Source organism: Nannospalax galili, unplaced genomic scaffold (genome assembly GCF_000622305.1).
Source record: "Nannospalax galili isolate Female #2095 unplaced genomic scaffold, S.galili_v1.0 scaffold1051, whole genome shotgun sequence".
Classification (NCBI taxonomy): Eukaryota; Metazoa; Chordata; class Mammalia; order Rodentia; family Spalacidae; genus Nannospalax; species Nannospalax galili.
The window spans coordinates 1,716,397-1,722,396 of NW_008331995.1; the positions used below are offsets into that span (position 1 = coordinate 1,716,397).

Consider the following 6,000-nt stretch of genomic DNA (forward strand, 5'->3'; position numbering starts at 1 on the left):
ATACTATTAACACAGTGCTTTTTAAAGCAACAAGGTGGAGCCAGGTATGCTGGGGCACACCTAGAATCTCAGCACTTGGAAGATTTAGAGTGAAGGATCCCAAATTTGAGGCCAGCCTCGGCTAGACAGTAAGACCTCGAGAATAAATTAAAAAGAGATATAGTTTGTAAGTGAGAAGTCTTCTTTCTACTGTCCTCCAGCGATTTTCCTGGAGAACTGCACAGTGATGATTAGGTGCCCAGCACATGTGTCCTTAAAAGTTGCCTGTTCTCATTTCACAAGGCCCAGGCTGAGAGGAAAGGAGGCTGCAGGCAATGTGTGCTAAAGGGGAGGCAGGTTGACTTCAGCCCAGTCTTGGATTAGCCCACCATAGCCTGCCTGGTCACTGCCAGGCACTGGCTAGCTGCCCCAGGGTTGTTTATAGAAAGTCCCCTCAGGGGGCTCTTGAGTTTTGTCTTTCACTCCTTTGGGGTCCAACTCACTGGGCAGCTAATCTAATCAGTGAATCTATGCTAAATTATTAATGGGATCCCAGAGGTTAATCTGTAACAAGCAGACACTCCAACACAGGCATGCTGGAGACATAAGGCTGCTGGGAGTCATTAGAGTCTTGGTGGGAAATTGGAGCACAGAGCAGACCGCCTCAAATCAAACCAAACTCCAGGCTGGCCATTCTACTGTCTTGCCAGGAAATGTAATTCCAATGAATGAAGTTGAATCCACAAAGGGGCCGACCCAGAAAAGCTCTCTATCCAGACTAGATCAATGATCAAAGGGTTGTGGGAAATGGTAGCAGTATTATCACCTTGGGCGAATCTACTTTAGGAACTTCTGTGTTCCTAATTAAAACGTGATTCAGAGGAGTATCTGGCAAGGCCCCACCCCTCACTGGGAATTTCTACTCAGTTAATGGTTGCTGGAATTGAGGGAGAGACATTTACCTCAGTGGTGTACCCACTCATAAGGTGCCCATTCTCCTGTAAACAACTCTAATAAAACTCACTGGGTCATATAAAAAGTTGGGGGGAGGCATGAAAGTAGAAGAGGGGTTAATTGGAAAGAGGAAGGGGACCAGTGGGAGTGGGAGGGGACAACAAAAAGTAACAAGGGGCATGAACATCATTGCATTATATGTATAAAAGTGTCATAATGACACCATTATGTGTCATTATACTAATAAAAAGCAGTTTAAAAACCTTATATAATCCTCGCAATCGGATCCAATTTTGTGATATTGTAAAACACTATCATCTGCAAAATTCATGCTCAAGATCTGTGCAATTGAGTCATGAAAAGAAAAAAAAAATCACAAAATATCTTATAATGTTTTACATAAGTTCATGATTTTGTGTTGGGCACTCTACCCTGGGGCTCATGCCACTGGTTGGATAAACCTGCTAGATCTTGTGTCAAGTAACAAATGGCATGCTATACAAAGAAACAACATGCCCCTAACCCCAGTTCTTTTTTACCTGTATTTTCTTATTATGAAAATACTACAGAATAATGTCAAAAGAATAAAATTATCCAAGAGGGGCTGGAGAGATGGTTCAGTCGTTGAGCTTGCCTGCTCTTGCAGAGGATCCGGGTTTGATTCCCAGCACCAACATGGTGACTAACAACAGTCTGTAACTCCATTTCCAGGTTATTGCATGACATGGGTGCATGTACATACATGAAAGCAATATACTTATACACATTAAGAAAAAAACCATACAAAAACTTAAACTTGAAAAGTAAAGATTGCCTGTGTTCTTTGCAAGCAGGATCAATCATTCTCCATTCTTTCAGGTTTTTGTTAATGATGTTTTTTCTCAAACATACATAAGCACACACATAAACTTTTTGATATGTGCTTGTCACCTATATGTTCACTTAATATGGCCTTCCAGGTTTGTTAATATAAATCTATATTGTCATTTGTAATGGCTGCACAAGAATCCACCATGTTATGTTATAGTAACAATGTAATGTATTCATCTGCCCTCTTCCTGGGGGTTACTTAATTCCTCTCCTTTCCTACAACAACACAACACTTAGCAGCTTATAAACACCTGTACACAACACTGTCGAATTATTTCCTTAGGTGTGACGTTGATGGGTCATGGAGTACATAATTCTAAATGCCCTAAGAAACAAAACAGCTGGCCTTGATGTGATAGAAAGACGAGAGAAATTTTACTAACAGAAGACACTATTTTTCAGGGCCAGGCAAACAGCCTCTCTCTTACTCACCTACCAGCAAGTCAGACTAGCTCACTGATAGGACCTAAATCTTCTTGTGAAAGACTCAGGGTCAAACAGAAACAGAGCTTGAGGCTTGGGGATGGGGGCTTTGTAAAGTGTTACCCCTGCAAGCATGAGGATCTGAGCTCTACCACCTGACCCCATGATAAAAAGCCTGCACAGTGGTACAAGCTTGCCATGGTAGAATTGGGAAAAGCAGAATCCCAGAGGCCAGCCAGTGTAGCCAAGTTGACAAGATCCAGGTTCAGTGCAAGAGCCTGTCTCAAAGAAATAAGGTGGAGAGTGACTGAGGAAGACACTTGACATCACCCTGTAGCCTCTACATGTCTGTACACACACATGTACCCACACATACAAACATACACACATGCACACAGAACTTGCCTTTTTACTTGGAAGCAAGCAATGGAAAGAGCAGCAAGAAATGGTTTACAGAAGTAGGGCCCTCTCTGAAGGACTCTCACAGCCACTGGGTCTCATGGGGTGAAGGGCAGGTGGACAATGAGCTCAGTAAACTTAACCCATTGCTGTCATAAAGACATGTCACTGGAAGAAGACACTTTGTTCTCCTTTATCCGGAATACCAAGGCATTTGCAAACAGAATGAAAAGACAAATAAATGTATATATATTTATGTAGCTCAAACACACACACACACACACACACACACACACACACACACACACACTGATCTCAAAACATAACTGAGCTAAGAAGGGCCAAGAGAAGCTTTATATGAATAAAATTTTATCAGTTTTATAATTCTACCTTGGGTATAGAGGAAGCTCTGCCATTGACTGGCAGATTGGCTAAGTCTCACAGTCCATTTAGGATGCAGTTACGATGAAGCTACTATTTCCTTTGGGTTTGGTGTTTTAAGTTTTCCCTCCCTTACCACAGTGTTTTGTTTCCTCTTTTGGTGAACTTTTTTTTCAATCTTCCATTCTGTGAATACCTGCCAGATCCTATCCTGAGACCTTCATTATTTCCTGCTCATTTCTGCACACACCTTGGAAGGCCCCTGTTACTTTTGCCTAATATTCTATAACATGCTTGAGATCACATGAACTAGAAATGGGATGGTTTATTTTATTATCGTGACATAGAGGAGTAACTCAGTAAGTGCTTGATGGCACATGAAATACATGAACACAAGAATGAGCACGCAAAGGTAAACCTTCCTTTGCGAATCCATGGCTTCCACTGTGTGAGAGATGCCTTCGCATATTTTAATACATTATCTGATATTCTTTTAATGAACATGAGACCTACATCAAGAATCAGAAATAAGCAAGACCTACATTCCTTCCTTATGCAGCAGTTCAACAGCCAGAGAAACCTGCCCTGCTGAGAATCTCACAGTTCAGCAACTGAAGGGTTACACTTAGCTCTGCATGAGGTTTCTATGGGACATTCCCAGACTTGAGAAAGGACAAGTTCTAAGAGGAGGCATTGAATATTCAGGGCATCTTGAAAATAAGCAACCAGCTCTACATTCTATAACTTCATTTTCCTCTTTTATCTAGAACTAGACTGTTGAACTAGACCCAACTACTGAGGATTATTCCAGTTCAAATATTCTATTGCCCTATGAGAAAGGGTCAGAAAGCATTGCCACAGAAAGTCAAGCCCAGAGCATGCAGGCAACACATGTCAGGTAGTGATTAATGCCTTGAGTTCACCTGTAGCAGCCTGACCATTTACCTGAACATCTCAACTGCTTGTTTACAATCATTGCATCTCAACACTTATTAAAACCATCAACATGACTCTATCCATTTGCCTGAAAGAGAGGCTGGTTGTTTCCTTAGTTTTAAGAGAATCTGCTTTCGTATGAGGAAACTCCAGAAGTTTATCGGAGGTAACATTACTAACCAGTTCCCTCGGTTGGAAAAGCCACTGTAGCTGAACAGATATTAGTAGGCAGTTGTTTTCCTCTCTGGAAAGAGATAATAATTTGCATCCCCACTCTGCGTTCACTCCCTAAGCAAAGACTACCTGGTTTTGGAGGTTTCCAAAACCTGCTGGTCCATCCAACAGTGTTGGTGAATTGTACCATATTCCAAAGTTCTTTCCAACTGTTCTGAGATTCCTGCATCTGAATTCAAAGAAGGGGTGCAGAAGCAGTTGGAAGGGAGAGACCAGAGGGGCACAGTCCAGTCACAACCTTTAGCAGAACCAAAACTGCCAGGCTCCTGACTTATCACACAAGGTGAAAGGCTCAGCAGATTGGTCACTGGCAAGTGAAAATTGGCAAGAAAAGCAGCACTTGGTCTTGGCGAGTTAGAAGGCAGCACCCTCATGCCTCAGTATGAGCAACGGCAGGCGCCTAAATGAGTTGTCCTGAAAAGATGAAGCATCTTCTATGGATTGTCCTCAATTTTACATTTTAAAACAAACATTCTCTGTGTTTTTAACAAAATTTGGAAACATGTTCTCTGGTCCAGAAAAAAACAAAACAAAACATCAAAATCTATGAACTTCGGTCATATAATTCATTTTAAAAAAGAACTTTGGGTTTTTTTTTTTTTTTTGAATGGCAGTACTAAGACGCTCCACCCTGCTTCCCTTTCCCACATATGTTCCTACAGAGTTGTGCTGGGTGGTAGAGGAGGCAAACACTGTGGGGCTTGACTGTCTGTGAGGCGTTGGGTGGGTGATTTTGTCTATGTGAGGATCACTTTCTTTACCAGATGGGAGGCACAGGATTGTGATGCCCGTCTTGCCAAGCCTGTGGTGAGGGTGAAGTGGAATGGCGTACGTGCCATGCTTTGCACAGTGATTGCCCAGAAGACAAGGATATCCCTCAGCAGCTTCTTCAGAAGCTGTTCTGTGGCCACTTTGGGGCCTAAGATGTCACAAACATGAATTAAACATGCTTTTTCAGTGAATTAAACACTACAAGCATTATCTCAGTGTCTTTTGAACATGTATTAATTAGATAGAATAATAATAATATATTTCCTTTTTATCACATGCTATAACTCAAGCATGCACATGTTTAAATATGTGCTTGCTAATGTAAATTTGGAAAATCAAAAAGAAAACATCAGTAGTCTTACTAAAGTCAAAAAATAAAAATAAGACAAATGTCTTAACTATCAATCTAGGCAGCAGCTGTCAGGTTTGACATGATGAAAACTCCTGGGACTACTGATTCTGAGGGCAAACACCCACGCCAACTTTTTGGCTTTTCTTTTTGCCTTTTTTCTTTTGAGACAGAGCTGTAATATATAGACCAGGCTGTCCTGGAAGTCACAAAGTAGCCCAGGCTGACCTTGAACTCATGATCCTGCAGGTGTGTGCAACCACATCTGGCTTCTTTGGTTCTTTAGCCAGACTGAGTAGTAGGTGATTTCAGTCATACTCCACCTAACTCTGATGGTGAGATCACAGACATGGATACAATAAAATCCAAAGACCTAAAGTTTTATTCTCTTACAGTTCACTATGCCAAGATTATAAGGAAATGTCATCTTCTTAAAAAATGATTCACTTTAGAAATAACACATCTAATAGTGAAGAGGACATGAGAGAGTGTCACCATGAAAAACCCTGACACAGGAGCTAGAGAAATGGCTCAGTGGTTAAGAGCAGAGCCTTGGTCTTGCTGAGTACTGGAGTTTGATTTCTAGCATCCACATGGCAGCTAACAACTGTCTTGTAACTCCACTTCCAGGAAGTCCAACACTCTCTTCTGACCTCCACAGGCATTGCACAACACAGGTACATTTACATACATGCAAACAATAC

General features: G+C 41.6%; 1 protein-coding gene and 1 non-coding gene across 4 annotated transcripts in view; both read right to left on the reverse strand.

Annotated features, from left to right (window-relative positions):
* Positions 1 to 6,000, reverse strand: part of Adamts9 (ADAM metallopeptidase with thrombospondin type 1 motif 9) — a 182,128-nt gene that overhangs the window by 168,376 nt on the left and 7,752 nt on the right. The gene's annotated exons all lie outside the window — the stretch shown is intronic.
* LOC115069282 lies at positions 1,903 to 2,028 on the reverse strand. The gene has a single exon (XR_003848554.1). It is a non-coding gene; the product is annotated as a U6atac minor spliceosomal RNA (small nuclear RNA).